The 25,607-nt window shown below is 40.2% G+C and overlaps 1 long non-coding RNA gene across 1 annotated transcript; it reads left to right on the top strand.

Annotated features, from left to right (window-relative positions):
- The first annotated feature begins 921 nt into the window (after positions 1-921).
- On the top strand, positions 922-21,580 carry LOC130152893 (uncharacterized). Its single transcript, XR_008823129.1, has 3 exons — positions 922-1,067; positions 18,716-18,843; positions 20,516-21,580. It is a non-coding gene; the product is annotated as an uncharacterized LOC130152893 (long non-coding RNA).
- Positions 21,581-25,607: the final 4,027 nt, after the last annotated feature.

The raw sequence follows: 25,607 nt of genomic DNA, 5'->3' as shown, positions 1-25,607 counted from the left end.
CTCACCATCCCTTAGGGAGCCATCCCACTGTTGCTGCACCTTAACTACAGCACAGATCTAGCTCGCATTCTCCATGATCTCTTCTTAATTGCTATAGATCATTTCAAAGGCTTTTGTTGTCTACTCAGATGACGGACTATTTCTTTTTTTTTCTTATATGCTTTGTTCTATATGAGCTTTTACTTATATTGCCATTTAGTACCATGAGGTTTTTCTACAACTTTCTGCAGTAATTTTTTTTTTCTTTTTACTACCCTGAATAGTTTTGGGTAACCAAAAAATCATGTCACTTTGCTCTCTTTTTCTATCCCACTTAATCATATTTGAATACCAAAATTTAAGATCCCTGCGGGCTTCTCTAGTTATTCCTTTTCATTTAAATCTGAGCGCTTACTCTGATTTTCAGTAAGGAATAAATAAAAATGCTTTGTTCGCAATGTGATGATTGTTGATGAGAGACTTGATTGTATTTTGAAGGGAAGAGTAAGTATCTTAAGTGATCAGCATACTTTTCTATCCTTATTCATACCTTCATTTATCTAATTAGTAGTTTCTGAGGAATGTCTCTAATCTATCGGGGCTAGGTTGATTTTCTCCAGTATATCATATTTATCTATATGCCATTCAAGTTCCGTTATTGATTGCTGTTTCTACAGGTTTGCCTGGTATAAATAGGAAACCTATGGACCTGTACTGCCTTGCATTCCTCCATTTTCATCTCCTTCTATTCCTTCCATACTGAGGTTGATTTGTGTAACCTATTACTCAACACTTCAGCAAATTCACAGTGGAGTTCTGTTAGTTTCTGGGTGGGTACAGCTGGTTCTTGTGATTTGTGATCTTGTGATATCTTGTGATACTATTCAACTTAGCTGTTTCAACACATTCTACTGATGCTTCTTTCTGAAGCAGTTCCTCCTCTTTCTCTGGGGAGAAATGCTCTGGTGTGGGAGCTACTACACAAGGAACACTAATGTAGAGAATTAATTTAATTTTTCTTCTACAGACTTACTTTCTGTGAGTGCTCGAGGAATGTGTTGAACATCTGTCAGTATTAAGACTTCCTGGTAAGTTTCTTACTCACACAGTGCTTGAAAGAGTATTTACTATTTGTAATTCTTTAGCAAAGATTACTGAGGAATAACTTTTTGACCTTATTAATTTTTTCCAGTTAACAGAGCTTGTGATCTTTTCTGTACTCCCTGCCCAGACAGACCTTCCACTTGTTCAGACATTTTATTCTCTTCATAGTCTCCTTTATTCCACTGTTAAATGACTTCACCTTTTTTGCTGCTGTAGTTTTACAGTAAGAAGGGGTTTTTTTTTTAATCTGTTTACTTTGGTCTGCTTATATTGTATTTTATAGCTACCTACACTCTACCTCCCAGTACTTTATCTTTTTAACGGCCCTTCTTAACAGACAGCTTCATCCCTATGTTCCCTGCTTTGAAGAACACGTATCTGTTGTGGATCTATGAAGGGTTTTGAAGTTGAACATATTGTGGTTGTTAATGGAGAATGTCAATTTGAAAATTGCATTTTAAACCAGAATATAGTGGTTTAAATCTCCTAGCATTGTCAAAGACACCTGAAAATTTGGAGTAAGACATTTACGGTTTTACCAGATTTTAACAGTTTTGTCTTTCTCTCTCAGCACTTACAATAGCAGACTTGGCTAAAATCCTGAGGAAGAGGCCCTACCCATGTTTTTGTATGTAATGTGTATTAGCATAAAATGATGAGAATGACTACCATTAAATCATAGTAAACAAGACCCTGAAATAACACACTGTAAACAAAGCAAGGTTTCAAGAACCTTGAGGGAGATTTCAGCAACACAGATGTGTTTAATTTTTGTACACCTTTCTTCACTTAGTATCACACCTAAGTGATGGGGGATTGGAAAAAAGGTAACTAATAGATTCTAAAGGCTAATGCAAACCAATCAATCTTTAGTAAATAAAAACTTCTATGATTATTTAATGCATTAAACCAACATATATGAAACCAAAAGCATGTTATAAAGGGTAACTGTTGAATCTGTTGAATTTCTAGCTGTGTTTCCCTTTCTCTCTCTTTTTTTTTTTTTTTTTAACATTGGGGGGGGGTTGACCCTGATCGTTGAAAGACACTGGATCTATCAGGCTTTACAGGACTGTCATGGTTTCACCCCAGTAGGCAGCTCAGCCCCACACAGCCACTTGCTCATTCCCGACACCTGGGCTGAGACAAAGACACTTGAAGAGGCAAAGCAGAAGCCGCGCACAGCAGCAAAGCAAACCCAGGAGTTCCCCCACCGCTGCCCAGGGCAGGCAGGTGCTCAGCCATCCCCAGGGCAGCCGGGCTCCATCAGGGTGACGGGGGCTTGGGCAGACAAACGCCATCCCTGCCAGCGCCCCCCCTTCCTTCTGCTTCCCCAGCTTTACATGCTGAGCGTGACGCCGTATGGTCGGGGCCGTCCCTGGGGCCAGCTGGGGTCAGCTGTCCCGGCCGTGTCCCCTGCCAGCTCCTGGTGCCCCCCAGCCTGCTCGCTGGTGGGGTGGGCTGAGGCGCAGCAAAGCCCTTGGCTCTGGGCAAGCCCCGCTCAGCAGCGACTGGAACAGCCCTGTGTGCTCAGCGCTGTTCCCAGCACAGACCCCAGCCAGCCCCACGCGGGCTGCTGGGATGAACAGTCACTCTGCCCCAGCCAAACCCAGTACAACGTTCTGGATAAATAACTAGATCAGAAATACTTTGTTAGAAGTGGAATTTCCCATGTAGGATGGAAAGCTGCACATAAAAGATGCAGTGTGACTCACATGAAGGACACAACCCCAGCATCCTGATTCTCTATCCAACCACTGTGTCACACGCTGAATGAACTCTGCTGTAGGTTGCTGTGGACTACATCCATTTTTAACCTGATATTAACCCTAGCAATAATTCCTGACCTCATTGAGCTCTCTTTGAATGCGTGTTTTAGCAATACTTAATGATTGCTAGCAAAGGATTCATTCAGTTGTTTAGAGAACTAAACATCGATCTCATTAACATTTATTTTCATAATATCTTGTCTCTTCAGTGTGTTACGCTGCTTGAGTCTAATACTACTTGTTATTTACTGTAGGCTTAATACCACACAGATTTGACAGAGCTTTGCCCTCTAGTGTATGTTCTTTTCTATCAGTTTTTACAGAATGCAAAAAGCTATTTCTCAAACAATTTACCAAAAAGTCTGGACCCAAAACAAGGACAAACACCAAAGTACACCAGTTTGGTCCTAGAGTGAGATAGTTTTCAGCTGTGTAGATCACCTCTGGGCAGGAACTCACAGTTGGTAAATGGAGAATAAGCATAGTCCTTGACTTCTTTTTGATGGACCTCTGCGAGCTGTTATAATGAAAACATGCCTTAATTCTGAATTCAAAAATAAACAAACAAAAAGCACAACAAAAAAAAACCCAGATCAAGCACAGAAGAGATTCTTTGCTTTGTTGATCACCCCGTCCTCTCAAGAATCAGCCTAGTATTTTGGTCGCTTCTCCTACTTAGCAGAAGTAATTTGCATATTCACCTTGGATGACAGACGTCATTCCACATTTTCAGTGCAAGTTCACAGATGAACCCCAACTATCTTTCTCTATGCATCATCAAATTGTTCATATGCTTATCTTTAACAACTAATGTCACAGTAAGTGGATGTAGCAGTCAAGCAATAATGTTTAAACACACACACAAAATAATGCACGGTTTAGTGGTAGTGCTTAAGCTGTTAACAGCATACTGCACAGCTATCCTGATCAGGCTGTTAGTAGCTGAAACAGAACAAATGGACCTTTAAATACGTCTAATCAGTAATGGAAATAGAAGGAAGGAAAGGTGACCTGTCAGATAGCTGTTGATGCAGAGCTGAAGAGATACTGATACCACACAGGGAACAAGGCACTGAAGAGAACCTGAGTAGCGCAGGAATGAGTGCAGCAAAAAGGAGAGGGATGCTGTCATAGGGCCAGCCTAGGAGCAGGTGAGCTAGCAGGCGATAACAGAGGATTAAATATTCTTCCTTCTGCCCCTGTAAGGAAGAAACCAGACAAGGAACTTCTTACAGATTCTTCATGAAACTTTCTCACTGAAACAGAATTTCATCACGTATGTGTCACACAGTATGTAGGGGTATGTGGCTACTCTTCTGGGATCCTTTTCACCTCTGACATCTGACCTGTTTGCCTCATCAAAACTCTTTGGGCTCAATTCAGGAGTAATCCAGTTTTACATTATTTTCATAAGTAGGACTGGAGAAGGCATGGTGAATTACAAGTTACGCTTTTTATGATGAGTTGGTTGGTTGTTTTGTTCAGATTTCTTTGAACCTCAGAATTAAAAGATATGCAGTTGTTTTCTGAACCTGACAAACACACTTCAAAATTAAGAAGGTTTTAATATTATTCTCTGATGAAACGATTAATTGTATCTGATAATACAATTAATAATAATATTAAAATGAGGGGAATAGGAAAAGGCATACTGTAAAGAAAACTGGATTTTGATGATAAGGACATGGTTTCTGTTTTCTAAGTGAATTAAAAGGTGGAAGAGAAAGGGAAAGACTGGGATAAGAAACCACTGGTGAGAGAAAAATCACTGTGGGAAAGATACCACAGTACAAGACATACAACAGCATGTTGTGTTAAGCTTTAAACAACAAAAGCTACAAGTTTAGAATATGTTACAGAAACTCTCTTGACGTTGGTTTTTTGAAGGCTCGCTAACTCACACCAGCTCCTCACAGCCAAAACTGCAGGGTTATTTTTCACCCTATGTCTCCAGTATTTGGCAACTATTCCAGTAGTTGAAGCAACTGCACTGGAATGCAGCTGCTTCCCCCTCCCCACAACAGCAGCTGAATGTTCATCCAACACATGACACTGCTGCAGTTCTTGGATCCTTGGATCCAAGCACTCCCCTGTATGATACTGAGGAGAAACAGCCACTGATTCAGTCTTTGAACTTGATCCTAATCTAAGCTTGGACCTTAAGCTCAGCAGTGCAAAGTCCTGTGTCTGAGATGCAACAACCCCACGCATGAAGGTAGGCTGGGGCTGGGGCTGGCTGCTGAGGTGGCAGCTTTGCAGGAAAGGATCTGGGGGTTGTGGTGGACAAGGCAAACAGGAGACATCACCATGCCTTGCATAAATAGCCAGATGTGCCTTGGGCTGTACCAGTGAGAGCACAGGCAGCCAGGTGAGGAGGTGATGCTTCCCTCTTCCTGGCACTGGCGAGGCTCTGTACGGACACTAGGTCCAGTTTGGGGTTTCCCAGTACAAGACAGACGCAGTTGCACTGGAGTGAGCCCTGTGGATGCCATTGAGCTGGCTGTGGGAGAAAAGAGGTTGATAAGGGGGTTGTGCCGTGGCGCTTTAATGTTACAGTGTCACATTCTCATCCCTGCCTTTGTTTTGTTCTCCTTTGTGAGACCGTAACATGTTGGGTAATTTCCCAGTCACGTGGCGGTAAGTGTTCAGTGCACTGTGGTGGTTCTTGAATGTTGGACCATACCTAAATTTAAGTTGAAGAGTGTGAATTAGTTCTTTCTGCTTAGTCCTCTTGTTTTATAATTAAGGTAGGACATTGCTACTTAGTCTTGAATTAAGGACCCTACTGACCAGATCAGTCAGCACAAGGACACAACAGCATACCAGACAAAGAAATAAACTGAAGAAGAAAATATATTATTGATTGCTTCAGTCAGCCAAAAGATGAAACAGCCTTTGCACTGAGCCTAGTTGTTTTTGTGTCTAAGTCAGATTTCCCATTGGTACCATATATAACTGTGCCTTTTGTTCACTGACAAGTACTAGAGTAATCCCAGACTTGCAGTTGTCTAAGAGAGATAGACAGGTATAGAGACAGACTGTAGAGAGATATACAGGTATTTTCTGGGTATTAACATGTCAAACTTCCTGAAAATAAACATACTGAAGATTTTATCTTTGAGATAGTAGAGCTGAGATGTCAGGAAACTGCAATGTCTTATTTCTGAATTTTATGTTTAAATGTTTTATCAACTTTGGTGTAAATGAACAGCAAAAATTCAAACTTGTGATCACAAAACAATTACCTATGAAAACTAATTGAGGAAATAGGAAAGTAGCTTTGCTTGGCTGAGGTGGTTTAGAAGTATTGTGATCATCTACACTGCAACCATATTAAGGAATGCTGGAAGAAAAGGCAAACCATGGGAAAAACACTACGCAATTGTACAGCAAAGTTCAGAAAAGAACGTCCCCATTAAATCTTTATCTCAAGGCAACATCACTTTCAAGAACTGGTTTTGCTTCAAAAGCCACTGTGAAAATGATTTTTTTTCCTCTTGTTGTATTGAGAAAAGCAATAACCAAAGAAAGGAAAATAAGCAGATCTGTAAGTTTTCTACTAGTGTGCAGTTCACCTAGTCTTGTTTGCTACAGTTGCAAGCCTCCTGTGCCAAGGCAAAAATCCTGGTCCCTGTCTAAAAGGTTATGGCTCCTTCAGTGACTCCTTGTTAGCACAGGGAAAGGAGCCGCAGTTACCTGCAGTGCTCTCAGGTATCCCTAGAGATCCAGCCCGAAGTAGAATGCATGGGCCAAGGAAGAGATTTAGACCAAGATGAAGAACTGCTTAATAGTTATGAAGCACACCAACAGGAAAAGCAAGGCCGTGTGCTGAACATTTAACTTGTTCTCAGGAGTCATCACAGTGCCTGCAGGCTCACTCCCACTGCCCAGGCAAACACCTCTGCGTCAACACAGCAGAGCCACAGAAACCTCAGCTGCCTGTAGTACTAAATTAAACATGACTGTCACTATTCGCAGCTGGGGTGGCTCAGAACTACCTCTTCCATGGTACTGAATTCACCCATCTCCAGGATGGCTGCTGCCAGTGAGGCTCCTGTTCCAGCGCTAACTCCTGAACCATGCCCAGGAATTATTTGGAATGCTGCTAAATCTCACAGCTGTGCAAAAAAGGGCTGTGGCACTATAAATGTGATAAAGGCTGTATAGATGACCGAGCTCCTGGGTATGCTCCCTAGCACTCTTTACTTGACTTATACAGATGAAGCCTTTGTGGTTTCACTCTAACCTACTGAAGTGGGTGCATAAGAACATAGTACCCTGGCTATTGCAGAGGAATAGGACCAGAAAACTGTACACCTTTACATCAACAGTATAACTTGCTAATACCAGGACAGACAGAAATGTTAAAATTTCGGTTTAGTGCTGCTTTGTCCCTTGCTTGTTCTGAGAATGTACTTCTTAAACATATCTATGAACAACACAGAGGTATTTTAAACTCCTGTTCCTGATAACATTTTTGCTGAGAAATACTTTACAGAGAAGCACTGCAACCTAATTCTACAATCTGAGCTGCAGAAGCAGCAGCCCAGTGATTATTCATACAAATGAATTACAGAATCACTGTCATTTATGTTTTATGCTTTATGTTTTAGTTGAAAGGATTCCCTAATAGAATAAGCAGCTTCTTTTGGAGAAATAAAATTTACAGTATAGCTCTCTCTGCGTGGGCACTTCAAATTTCCTTGAGTATAGTCTATGACTTTACAGACACAGGGTAATTGCTTTCATAATGATTAATATATTTTGCAATATAATCATTATCAAACCTTCATGAAAACTGATATTGAGAGCTCCATTTCAGATAATGGATTTTTATAATAGCTTAAAAAATGTAAGGTCTTGAGTTTTGTTTTAAAAAATGAATGCATCCCACTACTATTGTTGTGGAAAGTTACTGATCATTTTCTGGTAATCAAAATCTTTCAATTATCAAATGCATAGCTTCATTAAAGAAAAGTCAAACACATTAAGCAGGGATATTACAAGTTCTTGGTGACAGCCATTTAGTCATAAAACTGTTCTGAATTTATTTTAAAATTAGTTAGAAAATACAAGTTTTAGGTGACAACAAGGAGTTACAAAAAACCTAGGAAATATGTAACCAGAAAGATGAGCATGTACACTTTGTTTCATTGTTTCGTTATGAGATCACTTATAATTAAGCCCATACCAAATTTACAGGCTTGTCCTTTGAAACTTCAAGTCATTAAGCAGATTATTCATGTGGCATGTCTTTCTTGGTCATCTATTCATTGCATCCCTTCCAGTGCTGAAAATACTGTCATTGTACTGATACACTGCAAGTATGTCACACTAAAACCAGCTATACCAGCCCTATTTCTCTCACAGAAAATTACTTCTCACTGAATTTCTACAGCATCACTATATAATTTTCCAGAGTAGCAATTTTGACATGTTGCTTCATTGGCTACTTCAACATGTTCTTTGGAAGTTAGCTATGACAAGCGAGTCTTTTGTCCTCAAGTTAAATGCGCTATACAGAAGCTCACCCCTTCACTGTAAAGTGCATTGTGTTGATCCATAAATCTAAAATGATGACAGAGAACCCAAATGGGGCTCTTATCCTTCCTTTTCCTCAGTCTTCCGTGTGACATCCATGCTTGCTTTTTCAGGGTCTGTCCAAAGTATCTACAAATTGTACTCAGTTCTTTGCTCCGTTGACATTTCCAACAAGTGCTGTTTCTACTACAGGATTCTGACTAAGTGCCCACCTAGCAGCTCAAACATCACAGGCCTTTCTAAAATAGACCAATAATTTACAATTAAGCATGTCAGTTTAGGATTCAAAGTGGCTTCTTGCAGCTGCGTGAAAAGGCTGGAGCTTGAAGCATGCAAAACAATCAGTTTGTCCATCAGCTCAATAATCTAAAATTGCTTCAAATAACAGCAAAGAGTGTGGTTCTCTGTGAACAGAACAAATTATCTTTCCAAACACAAGGTCAACACATATATAGCTACCCATGTCACGTATTCATACTGCATGCTTTTCTTTGCAAATATATTTAAAATTATCTCAGGTCATTACAAATATATGTTTTAAGAAGACCTCTAATCACTAGTCAGTTCTGAACAGGAGAATAAAGAGTGGTGAGACTGGACTCTGATTTAAAATGATTTCAAGATCTTAAACAAATGTAGCTGAGAAAGTCTGTAAAAGTCAGGGAACTACAATTTGAAATTTTGATCTGGTAGTAATGCATTAAAACTATTATGGTCTAAAAGTTAATATGATCTGCTTCTCCAACACTTGCAAAATAACAGAATTAGAGCTTTAAATGTGTTTCTTGGCTATTCTGCTAGGCTCAAGGAGCAGGAAAGTGGATAAACTTTCTCACATGAATGCAGCTTCCTGCTAGTGCCAGGCAATGCTTACACCGCTTGGACTATGACAGTGATTAAAGTAGATATCCATGCCAGCCACATAAGTGAATACACTAATAGCTCATGGTAAGTGGTTTTGATTTCTACACGTTGAATATGAATGTTTGAAAAGGGTTTGCACTGATTGGTAACACCCTAGTCTCAGGCATGCTCCTTTTTTATGGTTTGTGGGAATGTAGAGGAAATAAAAGGAGGAAAGGGTTTGCATGATCGTTCCCTAATAAATTGCTTATTCACCATAGACTTTTCTCACTTTTCCTTATGATAAAACAGTTGTTAGGGCACATAAACTTAGCCAGTGTAATAATTCTTTATTATTCCTAAATGTCTTCAGTATCTTTGCTTCATCATGAATTTGTTGAGTGTACTCAAACTTCCAAACTTAAGCAATCTAAACCAGCAATGTTAGGAAAATGCTGTTATTATGCCTTGTCTGAAGGACATTCACAACATACATGGCTTTCAATGTACATGAATGCTGGTGATATAGGCCTAAAATTCCACACAAAAAAACCCCCACCCTGTAGATGACAAGTAGCAAGGAATTTGCTTCCTCCTTTTGGGACATCCTGCTGGGACAAGTAATGCTGACAGTGTGGGATACCAGTAAGGTTGACAAGCCAACAGAAGGTGGCCTATAATTCACTTAACCTAAAGTGGGCTTCCAAACAGCTGTGCCACACACAAATGGTGATACAGCAGGTAGAGAAACTCTAAAAAGGGACATATGCCAAAACTGTGATCCAGATACTGACTCCCATGTGTTTCAAGAATGTTTATGCCTTGTATCCAATTAGCAAACATTTAATGTCCTCTAGGAGGGTTTGTGATAAACACAGAGGAAATCAGTTAATAACTCTGGATTCTAGTTAGAAGTAAATCTGAGATTCTAGCATGGGTTATATTTTGTCCAGAAACATATCAGTGGTGTGCACCTTTATTGCTTGACAAACTGCTTGAGTAAAGGAAATCAGAATGATGGTACAGGTGTGGAGTCAAGCGTATGGCTAAGAAGATTAAGCAATTTTTGCTGGAGAAGCAGATCTTGAAGGAAATTTATTGGCAGCAGCATGCTTTTTTAGGCACTTCATGAAGATAACAAAACCCCAAATTCAGAGTTCAGCACTTAATCATACCCTATATGGTTTAGTATAGGGCCTGAAAACTGGCATGGGATGGGAGTCATCGACCAGAGTAAGACAGAAAGCAACGGTTATTCCTCCTTTTGTGATTCTTCATTGCCTCTTACGTTGGCAAAAGGAGAGTCAGAATGTCTGCAAATCACTTTTGAGCTGCCCACTGACGTGCTGTAAATTTGTTGATTGGTAACTTATATGCAGGAAATTGGTTTTATGAAAGGTGGCATTTAGACCTTTCAAGTGGAGGTCGGCATAAGCTTTCATAACATTTAGACAGATGTCATATCTCATCCAGAATCCTTTGGCTTTTTTGTACAATACTTTCAATTAATGAGCTCCTGGTACTACAACAAGAACTGTTCTTCTCCCTGTACAGGAGTATGAGTCTTACAAGTGTTGCATGCTCAGTGTGACATGGGAATATTTGCACAGCAATTGTCTAGTACCAATGGTGATGATCCTAAAACGTATGTTCTTCAGACTAATCTTCAATTCTGCAACAATTTGTGTCACTTTCTGAAAAATCATTTTTGACACTTTTGATTTTGATTCTCTTAAAGCAAAAGGCAGATAACGCTAATCACATTTTTAAACAGAAATGACAGCAAGAGGTGCTTGATGCCTGTAAAATCTACTAATTCAAAGCAAAAATGACCTCAGGAAGATCTTTAGTGTTTAGTCAACAATTATTCTAGCAAAATACTACCTGGAAGTTAATGGGAGATTCAGTCCGCATGTAATATGCATAACATATCAAATTTATATGCACTAGACACCAAAAGCTACAACAAAGATAGTAACACTAATGTATTTTGTATGATAAATATATCTTTTCTAACAGGCACGATAGAATTAAATTAATTAATTCAGAACCTAGATTAGGGGAAGGTTCCCCATGTAATGGATCTCGGTTTCTGCACTATTCTGGCTATAGCTTGTATTGGTCAAAGTGACTCAAAGTTATCCAGGGCTGATTTAATTCTGAGATAACTTTATTCAAAAATACTATGAATATAAATATTTTCAATGTTATTGATAAATGGAGAATTTTCCAAGTGAAAACATTTTGAGGTTATATGTTCTAATGCTTTGTAAACTTTTAGGGTCAAGTTTAGGCCTGGTATAAATGTCAAACCAGCACTGATTTAAAAAAGAAAATACTTTTTACTTCTACTTATGTATGAAAAAAATGAAGTTATGAATGGTAAAAAGTTTATTAATGGCTCTTGGGAATATGCTTTTATTTTATAGACACTGTGAATACAGCAGTTTTCTTCTTTACGGATACATGCAGAGATTTCCTACAATGCTTTTGGATTGAAATACTGCATAAAGATCATGACACCTTTTTATAGTGCAAGTGCATGGTTGCACTCAGTTCTGCAGAGACACTGTGGAAGGGCTAGTCTATGGGGGAAACAGGAGACATGATTTACACAACTCAGCCGTTTAAGGAGAGTGGAGGAACTGCATAAGGTAGCAAGTGGTTTGTCTCAGTCTATGTCTTTAAAGCCACAGTAACAATGATGAGTAGTTCACAGTAAATTTCTGCACTGCGCCTGTGAAACGAAAGATTCCAACAACCTTAGAAGACTCATTTCTGTATTCTGTTCACTGGGGAAATGGGAGAAAACTAGTAAGGAGTTGTACTCTAAATGTATTGCAAATACAAATTTACAATTGGCAGAAATGAACAGACATCTTCAAGGACAAGTTATTCAGGCCAATATAAATCTTTGTCGCTTGCCAGATAAAATACAAACCTGGAACCTACATGTGGCAGAAGCATGTGATGTGCTCCAGCATCTAACACAAGGGTTATTACATGCAGCAGGTCACAGTGATCTAGTGGGTCAAATGAGATATGATCTCTGTGCCACTGTGCCACAGAAGAAGTCTACCTGCCATACCAGGCATTGTGGAAGGGGAAGGTCCATTTAAGAATTCCAAGTGAGAACTCTTGCTGGACCCCACTGCAAAGCTCACTGTGAGAATACTGGAATTCCAAATCACACAGAGGATGAGTGTTTCCTGGGCTGTGTCAGCTCTTAAATGGATTTATGAGCCATAGTGGCCTGGCAGCTCAACACAACAGTGATTGTATGAAGATGCAAAGCTGCTCACTCTGCAACACTTGAGACAGCCCCAAAAGTTATTCTCTGTGCCTCCTTGCCGGCTTCATAACTGTCCTGGTTTCAGCTGGGATGGAGTTAATTTTGCTCTGAGCAGCTGGAGCAGCGCTGTGGTGTGGATGTGGTGTGAGAGCAATGCTGACAGCACACGGAGGGTTTGGTTGTTGCTGGTGATGTCTGTACTAAGTCAAGGGGGTTTGGTTTCTCAGGCCCTGATGGTGAAAGGGCTGGAGGGGCACGGGGTGTTGGGATGGGGCACAGCCGGGACAGGTGACCTGAACTAGCCAAAGAGGTTCTGTACCATATGTTGTCATGCTGAGTATATAAATGGAGGAAGGGGCAGGGATGGCGTTTGTCTTCCCAAGCCCCTGTCACACGTGATGGAGCCCAGCTCCCCTGAGGATGGCTGAGCACCTGCCTGCCCATGGGAAGTGGTGGATGAATTCCTTGCTTTGCTTTGCTTTCATGTGTGGCTTTTGCTTTACCTGTTAAATTGTTCTTATTTCAACCCCGAGTTTTACATTCCTTTCCAATTCTCCTCCCCCTCCCTTTGGATGAGGGGGAGTGAGTGAGTGGCTGCGTGGGGCTGGGTTGCTGGCCGGGGTTAAACCATGACAGTAACCAACATGTTCACAAACCAGCAGGGCCATGCCCAGGGGTGTGCAATCAGTCAGGAAGGGGACAGGGATAGCCCAGGTCCCTGCAGAGAGCACACCTGGAGGGAGGTCATCTCCTGGCTGCACTGCTGCTGTGTCACCCAGGCAGAGTGCAGTGTCACCACTGCAGATACGCTTACGTGTGCTGCTGCCCCACATTGACATGGTCTTGTGTCAGGACCTTCAGTGTCCATAAAGGTTGCTTTTACAGGGAGGGTCATACAATCAGCTAAAGTCTCACACTGCAGGAGCAGGCTGGAAATCAGGACCACGGGCGGCAATCAGTTAGCTGAGGGGAATGTGCTCGAGCTTGTAGGTCACGAACCCTGGGAGGACAAGGAATGTGAACAGACAACAATCAACAGGATGAGTCCTGCCGAGAGAGGACAGGGGAGTGGGGGAAGGATGGTGCCAAGGACGGTAGCAAGGAGAGGTAACACCTTGCTGTTAATTGATGACTGTAAACACTTATTAAAGTGTCCTTTGTTTTAGTTAACCACCAATCAAGGATTGCCTGGTATGTATTGCTTAGCTAAAGAACCAAGCTGTTTAAAGCGGGCAGCTTCTGAAAATATATATAAACTCGTGATTGTGTACAATAAATTGACATTTGCTTGCATCAAGCAGCGTCCCGTCTCTCCATCGCGGCATCACACCTCACTTGCATTAGAAGCATCATTTCCAGAAAGTACGCTCCATGAGTGCTCACTTCTCAGAGCTGTTTCTTGCTAGTAGAGTCTGTGGGGCAAACGGGACTGTTTTTTGTAGTAGTCTTCTACTGCTGCTGGCTTTACACAAAGCTGAGTTGGTGCAGTTTCTACCACAAAAACTTGTTATGAGTTGCAGAGAATTAATCCCTTCCTAGAGATAGACTTAATCTTGTTAGAATTAGGTAGGTAGAATATTTTATGTCGGTTACAGCTGGCCACATGCTTTCTGCATGCTTGGGGGACCTATGCGCACTGTTTAAAAAGTGGGTTTGGGGATTAAGACACAAGTAGCAAGACTGAAAAAAAACCTTGGTATATTAAGGAGACATTGTTTTGTTTTCTCAAAGGCATCAGCCTGTGAGGTTTTTGATACATCTAACATGCTAATGTGGATATGAAATGCTAGGGCTGACATTGCTTGCCTTGGAAAAATGGGACTGAAAATATAACTTTATCTGAAGCACCTCCACATTCTAACCACCAACATGTAGAACCTTATTATTATAGTTAGTTCAGAAATTCACTGCTCTGTTGTAGAGCAGAAAGGAATTCAAGACTTCTTGTCCTAGAAAAGAAGCATCAAGAGACTGTCAGTGTCTTTTTTTCACATTCAGGATGCTACCTGAGGCAGAGGAGCCCTGTCCAGACTCCTAAGGTTGTTTAGTAATTTACATGTTGTTACTGAAGTGTTGTTATAAATAATATAAATATATATGCTATAAATTATACAGGTGTATTACAATTAAACCATATATGTATATTTAAATTGCATATATAAAATCTGTTTTTAAACATATACTTTTAAGTTTTCTATTAATGTACATATGCTGTTTTGGGGAACAGGCTGGTGTCTGATTAACAAAGGATGAAAACTGAATTTATTGTGCCTCTTTCAGTATGTATTTTCTTTACATTTTTGAAATTAGTTTCTCCAGGAATATAAAAGGCATCTCAGGATCTGAGTAATAGGCAGTTTGGGATTTGAGGCTAGAGTAAAAAGAAGGATCTGATCCATGGTTTCTTTTCGAAGGATGGTTGCAGAAACCTGGTCTCTGCAGTGTGTCCAGACACACTTTGCAGAACCTGCCACTTGGAAAACGCTGAAGAAAGGATTCTGAACTTTGCAAAGAGTGACTGTAAGGGGACAGGTTCCCTCTCTGTGCTTGTGTTAATTATTCATAGGCCACTGGCAAAGACAAAACCAAACTTGTCAATACAGATAGGGGGTGGAGGCTGCTTTCAAAGACATAAAAACATTTTAAGTACTTGCTAAAACAAACAAAACGTCTTTCAGATGCTAAGTCTGAAGGGACCTCTCTGCCCACGTGGAGTTTTATACATCCTTCAGTTAACTTGTAGGTCTACACGTAAGATTCAACACCTAGGGACATGGCAGTGTTTATGAAGCCCTGAAGTATATGAAGTTCAGGTACTTATACAACTTGTAAGAGAAAGCAAAGGCTCTTAAAAATGGCTTCAGTAAAATTCATTCCCATTCACAAATTTATTCCTATTGTGGTAAAGACATAACCTTTTTTTAAAGTTAGTTTTTAAAATGTAGTCTTAGCACTAAGTAGCAGTACATTCTTCTAAAAAGTAGTTGTGCCTGCTTCCTAAGCGAAAGGCAGAACTGATGGTACAGATAACACTTTGGAAAGGAAATTCCTAGACTGAGCTTTTCTAGAGCTAATGAAGCCTATGTTTTGGAACAAAACCCACTTTACAATGGTCCTATATAAGAATCTGTAGAGCAATTTTAGTTTTTCCTGTAGCGGACTAGATCCTCACTGTCCCAAGTGGTGTCCAAACAGAAGAAAATAAGGTAAGTTTAGGTTTGTGAGGTGCACTACCCAAATGTAAAACAAGGGATGGACACAGGCAAATCAGTAGGAGATCAAAGAACCAGCAAAGCCATAGTCAATAGGAAATACAGCTGTTTCAGCAGAGCAGTTGAGCAATCTTTGTCCTGTTCTTTGTATGTGTTAGGGCAACAAGAGTTTGGAGCAACTTTGAGATAACTTTGCTGAAGAGTTGACCTGTACACCGTACAATAGAGGCAAGGACAGTATGGGTTCTTTTCTTAACAAGTCACACAGAGGTATAGTTGAATGCATATTATTTTTATCTGTGTTTGTTATTAGTTTTACACTGCAGGTGACCCATGATTCTTCAAAATCTTTAAAAACCACAAGTAATTTTGGGAAGACAGAGAAGGAATCAAAAATTAAGCTTGTTTTTCTTGTACTGTGCATAAGAATAACTACTTACTGCAGTGATATTTTTTTCTTTAAACCAATACAGCAAAGACCAAGAAACTAGGAGATTTCTCCTTGGAACTTACGAATATTATGAACATTTACTAATAACTTGGAAAAAAAAAAAGAAAAGAAAAAGACATGATTAAGACAGGATTATAAAAGCAGTCGATTATATTCTTTTATAGCAAAGTACACATTGCAAAAATGTGTAATAAATTAAACCAGATGGCATTAGACAAACAGGCAGAGCAGTACTATCTAAGAATTGTTAGCATAGCTGCAAAATTCTTATTTTTCACTCTAAGTGAAGGCAAATAAATTATTTGCTTATTTAGCATAAGCAATTAATCTGTTCCTTGTAGAACATTTCAAAATTAAGTTTGAAACTTTAAAGCTAGACAAGAGTTCCCAGTAGCATACCCCAGAATGATAGAATCAGGGAATGTCTCATATTGGAAGGGACCCATAAGAATCATGAAGTCCAACTCCCTGCTCCTCAAAGGATTACCAAAAACTAACCCATATGACTAAAAGCATCATCCAGATGCTCCTTGAACTCTGACAGGTTTGGTGCCCTGACCACTTCCCTGTGAAACCTGTTCCAGTGACCAACCACTCTCTTAGTGAAGAACCTTTTCCTAATGTCCAATCTGAACTTTCCCTGATGCAACTTCATTCCATTTCCTCTTGTCCTGTTGCTGGTCACCAGAGAAGATCAGCACCACCCCCTCTGCTGCCTACCCTACCAGTCAATCCACCTGCATTTGAATGAACTTTCTGAAAGCAGCTTCACACTCTCCAGATAAAGAGGTGCAGTGAAATGCCAAATAACCCATGAACTTGTCTCAGCCTCTGTGGGGTAAAATAGTCTAATGGAAGCAAACTTTGAGCAGCTAAATGCTGATGCACAGGGACATACTGTCATGAAACTTCTACACTGACAGTCTTAATTTACAGAGAAGAATTAACAGGGACTACATGAACTTGCAAATTGGCACATTCGAGGGAACATTTCAACAGTCTGATAGAACTTTGAGAAGATTTAAATAATGAAAAATGTTATTGCATCTTTCATGAAAGTAAATGCTTTTAACAAAAGGAAAATTTATTAGAACGGCCAAAGGCAACTTCTTACAAGATGAGCTCTTACAGGAGATGCAGCAATGGCAATGGGCATTTCAAGCAGACATTTTAGAGGTGAATCTAGCCCCACTTGCAGGGTCAGTATGTTGCTGTAGAGGCTAAGCAGAGGTGCAAGGGCTGGGAGGCAAATGGGCACAAGGACAAGCAACTGTCTGTGTTTATGATGCTAAACACTGTGTTTCTGAGCCAGCAGACTAATTCTCTCAACTTCTTCACCACATTACAAGTTGCACGATATTCCAGGGAACTTCAAAAATTCAGATGGGCACATGAAGACTCTGTGGAAGGAACAATTTAATTCTAAATATTTGTGATGTGTGCCTATCAGACTCATCATAATTGCTAGATTCTTCACACTGTTTTGTACATAGCCTCATACACACCAGAACCTGCAGATGAATGTGAAGATGTATTTCACCTATATCTGGAGTTTGACTTTCAACTACCATTCTGTGAAGACTTCTTTTTATTACACTTACATTATCTTTGCAAACTTTTAGTGTTTTTAAAGTGTCTTTGACTAATGCTGGGATTTTGGCATTCCTATATGTTTAAACACTGAGCTGCATTATTTTGGATCAGTTTTAATGGGCCAGAAGTGCGGTCTGGAATAACAGACTAGGTCTGTATGTAGAGTGAGATGGATCACAGCAAGAGACAGTGCAGCACAGATCCTCTCTGCCAAAAACCCAGTGCATGGGCCAGCTCTCTGGGTCTTTTAACTACAGACAGGTTGCCATGAACTGCTGTGACGGGGACAGGCAAGCACTGAATGACTCTTCAGTGGAAAAAGATGTGAGTAGAAGAATGACTCCGCAGCAGCAGCAAGCCAGATCATGAGCTAAGAGGAGTTAGTTTTTTGTGGCATGGGCAGTAAGCAGTTGCAGGCCTGCATGGCTATCAATGGCCACCATAACTAAGTTATGAGCCCTCATTATGACTGATTACCTTGACTGATGGACTCATAATGGTGCTGATGTATTTTATTTTTTGCGGGCTACTTTTTGCAACACTTTAGTCCTCACAGAAAAGCTGTTTATCAGTATATCAGCAAAATCTGCCAGAAGATCAAGTCTGGAGACTAACACATGATGGTGTAATCTTTGTGATCATGAGTGTGGGACTTCCCACCAAACCCAGAAATGTATATTTCACCTAATACTATTCTTTTTCATGGATTTTGACAAAATGAGCACTTCCCAGTAGAATCCTGATATGTGAAATATGCCATATGTTCTACCCATAAACTTAGCAGAGCTGTTGCATAATTCATGTGTATTATAACATTTAATGTGAACTATTTAAAAATAGAGAGAAGGATCTTTGCAATGTGTGCTTCTTTCTGAGGAGGGAGGTGCTATAGGAAAGAGCAACTGAATATTTAAAAATTCCTTCTTCATAGCAGTCAATCACCTGTGGCAGCGAGTGGTACTGAAAGCTAAGCTGGACAACAACTGGAAAGCCTGGCTTAAACAGAGGAAGAGGAGGAGAAGATGTAATAGTCTGCCTGAAGAAAGATGGATGGGAACAGTGAGTACCACAGACCCTGCAAACAAAACTTGATTGCATTTTGTTATATATACACAGAGGAACCATTCCTGGGACAAAGCAGCTCACAGACTTCACAGCTGCCCTCCCTCCTCCATGGATGCTAAAATAAGCAATTTACCCTTCTGAGCAGACTCTGCTTTGAGACGCCAGCACTCATATGCATGGCCATTTGCAGACACTAGGTTATGACAAACAGTGCTTGTTAGTTCAACCACATCACACCACAACTATGTGATTATTATGCTTTGGAACTCACCCATATGTGGATAGGTTACTGCTGGACAGAGAAGCCTCCCAAAACAATGTGCAAACTAACCCTGGGGGTAGGAGTTCAAACTGTTTCACCTAAGGGAGAGAGCAACAACTTTTTGTGGTTTGCGCGGTACCTGATGCACTCTTTGGAATGATCTGCAGTACCAGTCTTGTCCATGCCGAATGAAACAACTTGAGAGACAGCAACCGAACCATAGTGTTGTCTCTAAAATGCGAGTCTGTTCCCGGTGTGCAACAAGCTGATCTTACACATTGAGACAAGATACTGTTTTATTACAGAGCTGCGCAAGTCTGGATGCTAGCAAACAAATCTAGCCTATCGAGGTACAAAGTTACAAACATTATACACAAAATCTTACCCGGAGGGCAGGTCAGTATAGATCATTGGCTACACATTGGCATATCCATTACCTAACTTATCTTGCTACCATGCATGTTCTCTGAGGAAGGGTCTTTCAGTGGGCCTGGTCTTTCCCTTAGGGGGTGTCATTTTTAGTATTATAATGAGGGTGGTTCACTCCTAGGGCAAGGCTGAAGACCATAAGAGCTAACTTAATCAGAATCTAACATAAACAAGGTAGTTTAAGTGCGCATGGCTTACATCATGAAGATAAGATGTTCTTTGTTGTGTCTCTCCAAAATCTGACTCTCTTGATTAGAAGTCCCTTCATTTGTCATTCTTGACAACTGTAGAGGGTCAACTTGACCTAAATTCTGTGCACATATAGTTAAGCACTAAATCTGAGTTCAAGAATTTGGGAGTTTTAGACAACAACAGTGTATGAAACACACATTTTGTTGTTTGTGTATCATACATCTTTATTTCCACTAGTTTTTCTGTGATCCTTTATTGAAAATATGTATTAAAATACCAAGGTTTAAATATGTCCTAACATGTTAAATATGGAAACATTGCTCTAGGAAGAGGATTTCCTTGGATTATTATAAAGAATCCTCATTGGTTTCAAAGCAGGGGGGAGTGGAAGTTGGGGAAAAAAGTGATTGGAATTCCACAGTGTGATGCCATTGTAACAGTGACAGGAGAGGACAATGAAATGTCTTTTAAACGTCTGATGAAGTCATATTCCTACTGGACAAGTGATGAATTTTGCTCAGAATTTGAAACAGGTCACCTTCTGACCTACAGTTTTGATAGTATTGATGTTTTAAGGGGAGAAAGGCACTTTCCTTCTTTGTTTGGTTCCCCCCCTGGAAAAACAGCTTCTGTGTTGTTCCTGATGGCTGCATTGTCCCCCATACTGACTTTAAAGTTTAGAGAATTAATGTTGTCACTCATTTTAAAGCTCTGATAGCACTATCATTGTTAAGAGACTGCAAATGACCTTGCTGGTTTTACTTCTTTTTATTTTTCCCCCAGATAAATGAGTCTGGACCTCATTAAGGGAGAAATGCACTTCTCAAGTGACAGCCCAGTTGTGCAGACTGAAGGATGCGATGAATATGCACTAAGCAATGTACATGGAACAAAGCAATACACAGCTCTTGAACACTGGAACTTCTTTATATTAGTACTTGTGTAAGGGAATCAGTAGTAGAAAGGGTGGGGGGTGCTGAATAGTGAATTCTGTACCACTTATCTAAAGGATGACGCACCTATGTTTAGTTAAAGTTGGGAAATGTCCAGGGACCCTTCTTGCAACATGACGGATGCACAGACTGCTAGGTCCTTGGGTTGGTTATCTTTAAAAAGGGACATTTTGTCTTACATTCCTGTTGTACATGCAGCGTGGTGAAGATGGAGGCTTTAAACATGACCGCTAAGGAATAGAGTCTGCATAGAGACAACTCCTCAAGGACATTGTCCAGGCACAAGATATGTTAATGTTGTTAACTTGAAGATGTGCTGGGTCCTTGAATGGAATGTGCTGATTGTCCAGGTGTGAGATATGTTAATGAGTTCCCGGAAAGTTGATGAATAGACATGAGTGACTTGTATAAGGAGGGGGCTGAGGGGTTCCCTCGGTGTGCATGACTTTGGTGGAGCGATCCCCCATGCACCCAGTGCTGCCAATAAAGGATACTTAGTCACTCAGAAATTTTGACTTCGTTCTTTAAATCAATGCTCAGGTAAGATGGAATTGGGAGGAACAGGAACTGTTGCCACTTGTCTATAATGTAACTTGCTCAACCGGCAAGGAAAATGCAAGTGTTGGAGCACTGCAAGCTGTAAGAAACTGCACTGCAAGCCATAAGAAACTTTAGAGTGTCTTGAGCAGAGTAATAATATGCAAGACAGATCCTGATCTTGTCATTTTAATGTTTCAACATTGGCAAACGATCATTAAAAAAGTTGGAAAAAAAAATCTTTACAAAGGCAAATGACTTTTATGCAAGAGAAGACTTGTGTTGCCTTGTATTTATTCACAGTTTTTATTGCCAGGTGGAAGATTGTGATAATCAGTGTAATATATTAAGATTAATATTCCCCAGATTCATTCACATTCCCCAGGCACAGGCTTTTTTGCCTACCTCAAAAGATATCCCTAGTGTGTGACATGACTGTAGTAGAAGCAATATTTTAAAATAGTAACATTCTTTGCTGTGCAGTTTCTTGGAAAGTTCTCATAGAAGCATCTCTTTACTCAGAAGTAATATTCAGAAGAAATACTTCATGCAGAAACTGTATTGCTGTTCATGGAATAACAGGCAGCAAGTCTGCTCTGTCTTTGTGAGGATATTTGCCCTCAGCCAGTGCATGTGTACAGTCTGAGATGCGAAGCTTTACCGTGGCACAGGCCCATGTCAGCTCTACATTCTGAAGAACAGTTTGTTGAGAGTGGGGTGGCCAAGTGCAGAGGAAGGTCCATGCCTGAGAGCAAAAGCCTGAAGGAGCCTTGAACTGCCTGTAGCTGCCTGAGAAAGAAGAGGCAATGCAGCCAGGTGCTATCTTGGGGGTGACTAGCATGTCTCCAGAAACACAGCATGCTCTGTGCCCTTTGGGGAATGCTAGTAGTGTGCTCTGGGCTTGCTTGGCCACCCAAGGTACAGCTGCAGGTGACTCCAGGATTCCCTGGATGGTTGCAGTCAGGCCAAAGGATGAGTCACTGATGTTGCCTTCCAGTTTTGGCCTCTGCTTTAAGCAGCCATGCAACAAATAAGCATAATTTGCATGCACTATACCAGGACTGTGCAGCTTGGGTAGTTGTTCTCTGATAGTCTATAGGAGCTCACAGCAAAAGGTATATGACAAAGTCTATCCCTGGGATGCTGCACGCCATTTCAGCTACTCCAAACAAATACTGCTCTTGTTACCGAAATCTCGGAATGAAGAACTTATCGACACCAATGTGATGTAGATAAGCAGACACTTCTTTATTAACGGCCGGGTGCGTGAGCGAGTCCTCTCATGATCAACGCACACCAGGTCTCAAAATTAGACACCATATATAGAACTTATTCATGCATATTCATTAAGTATTCATGCATAACCATGATATTTCCTGTAAATCATTAACATATTCTCCTCCTATATCCGATTCTGCGCAGTAGAGCTTAGAAAGGTCTAGAAATGGGTCTGGGGTACGATTTGGGTAGGTGGTACGTGAGTCGGTGGTCGCGATCTCCCCCTGCCAGAATTACCTTTTACTAAAGTTCACAATTTCTTGGCAGGTAACTACAAGCTGTTCCAGTCAACTCTCCCCGGTTCCCATTAATCCTATATTCTGACATTTCAATACACCTTCTACATACAGAAGACTGGTCAAATACAAAGAAACCTTTCAAACCCTAAAGTTATTACCTAAGTCTTAACAATGGTTCTAGCCCATTCTTCTAGCCTTGATACAGGATGTACAGAAGATCTCATAGCAGCTTTTACTGTGCAACTATAAGTTTCATTAAAATATATTACTTATCCTTCTATTTTTCAATTTTATAAAATAATTTTATAAAATCAATAAATCAATCAAATAAAGTCAATCAGTCTTAACTTATTAACAAATCGATAACACTCTCCTGTCTACATTTTGGCAGTAAATGTATTTCATAGATCCCAAATCATTGCAAGTGCTGTAGGCTCACAGTCATCATTACTGAAAGCAATCTACTTCTTCCACCCTTCACCCTTCACTGCTCCTCACTCTGCTGCTATACAGAGCATTGTGTATGTCTGCCACAAGGCTCTGTCACCTGAAGTAAATCTGAGTGAAAATGCAAACTGTATTTTTGGAAGGTGTCAGATTAAGTATCTGCTAACTCATACTGAGTTCTCAGTTCATACTATGAACTCACAGTTTATACTGAGATACTTTTATGGTACATTAAATGTTAGAAATAAACTGTTACCTCATTTCTGTGTTTAAATTGGGAAAAACTTGTCTATGAAAGGGCAAATATTTTCCCCTGAAGGTCACTAGTCTCACTTAGAATTTTATTTGTACTGAATAAAAAACTGGTGATTCTATTTAGCCACATTGTACAGAGAAACTAAAAATGCATTATAAAACATTTTCAAAAGGTCAAAAGCTTTAGGAGAAAAATTTAACTTTGAAACAGTCAGTGAAACAGTTAAACAGGAAACCACAAAGAAGACAGAACCAGAAAGCTAAACCAGATAATGCTATTGAGAGAACCGAACTCTACAACTCAAGGAGTTACAAAGCAGGTGTGTTTATTGTGGAGCCGGGTGCAAGGGGGGTCGCTCCTCCTAACTTGCACACCGTTTCACTAGCAGACGGATATTTATTATACAAAGTCATGGATATTTATTATACAAAGTCATGCATACACATAAGGTTTCTGAACACTCAGAATATCCCTCTGGCACCTCTTCAAGATGTACTTTTCACCTTCTTGAGCAGTTACCTGAAGTTCTTGTTTATCTTTGCATACATTAGCCGTCTTTTTTATTTAGTTTCTGTTATCTTAAAACATCTGCTGGCTAACATGAGCCCTTCCTTACTGCCCACTCTAAACATGCCCAGGTGATACATGCCCACTGGGCTGGTTTTAATCTATATCAGGGTGATCCCAGGTGGGGGATCCACCCTCTTCCACCCTCTTCGGGGTGGGGACCATTGGAGTAGGAGGTCACTGATCTACTATCACAATTATTTCACCCTAGTTTGTTTTCTTTTAGCAGTTGGCACGTCTTTGTTAGAAGGCTCCTTATTTACATTCTTATTGAGCTCATCTATATCGGTACTAACTGTCCCTTCTCAATGTGCTGAGTGCTAAGCTCCGGCCCTTTGCTCTTTCTCCGGTGTTAATGTTTCTGTTATTTATGTAGTTTCTGTCTGCAGCAGAGTTTTAGGGTTTTTTTTCCGCTATATCACTATTTCATCTACTTTGTAGTATAATCCACCATGGTGAAGAAGTAAAAAGTCACTGATGTTGCCTTCCAACATACCTTCTGGCATGAATCCAGATAGAAGTAAATGATACGATATTGAGAAAAACAGAAATAAAATCTTGATATTTACACAGTTTGTAGCACAGAGCTATGACGTCTCATGGAAAATCCAGTTCTTGCTATGTTATGTGGAGTCATTGTCTTCCCTGGATTCAAACCAATGCAGGAAGGCTTGTTACCACTGCCTGCAGCACCAGCGCAACAGCTGTTAATCTGGAGGTTCTTTCCCTCTGGTAGCCTCTTGAATTGTAGTCTCCATTACCGAGGTCAAGCTAATGATCAAGCCATGACAGTCCTCTCTAAAGAAGAAATGAACCAAGATTTGTCTTATGTGCTGAGACCACAGTTTGGTTTCTGAAACCAGTTAATACTCTCACTCCCTAGACTCTGGACAAGGACTCCGGACTCAGGTCCATTCTCTCAAGTATACCTCTAGCTCTGTATTCTCTGAGAGTCTTTTTCCTTCAGAATTCGAACCTGTTCCCTCCTAACTACCACCTCTTCCCATTTTTTTAAGTTACCAAATTTATGGACAAAGTTTTCAGCTGTCACAAGAAAGTTTCAAGTCATCTTTTTGCACCTTCAAACAGTGACAGAGAAATAAAAGATAATGCAGCTATAAAGAGAGGTTATTTGCAAAGAAGAAATTGCTAAGAATTACAGAAATCAGATATGACTTGGGAAGAGTAGAGAATGGGAGTAATAAGCCATTATTATTATATGTCCAGAACTCAGTGGTTTCTCCAGCTCTTGCAGTTTTAGGAAGTTTGGGATGTCTCATCTAAAAGTTGCACTATTGATTAATGCAAAGTTATAGTTTTATGCAGGAATCAAAGATCTTTAGCCTGGGTTAACAGAAGCCTAACTACTTGGCAAGGGTTTCCTCAGGTTATAAAAATCTACAAATAAACAGCTCCTTTGGAGAAGGTTAATTACTAGTACGTATGTTTAAAGGCATTTTAACTTGCTGAGCTGTAGTTAATATATGATTTAGTTTCTTATTTGCCAGAATGTATGTTATATCAAAACATTTAATTTGAAAAAAAGTCAATAGGTACAGAAAAATCCACCCTTGTATCCATGGATGTCAGTAAGCCCC

The sequence above is a fragment of the Falco biarmicus genome, chromosome 7 (genome assembly GCF_023638135.1).
Source record: "Falco biarmicus isolate bFalBia1 chromosome 7, bFalBia1.pri, whole genome shotgun sequence".
Classification (NCBI taxonomy): Eukaryota; Metazoa; Chordata; class Aves; order Falconiformes; family Falconidae; genus Falco; species Falco biarmicus.
Note: the sequence above shows the minus strand (reverse complement) of the source record. Positions and strands in the feature narration are given on the sequence as shown.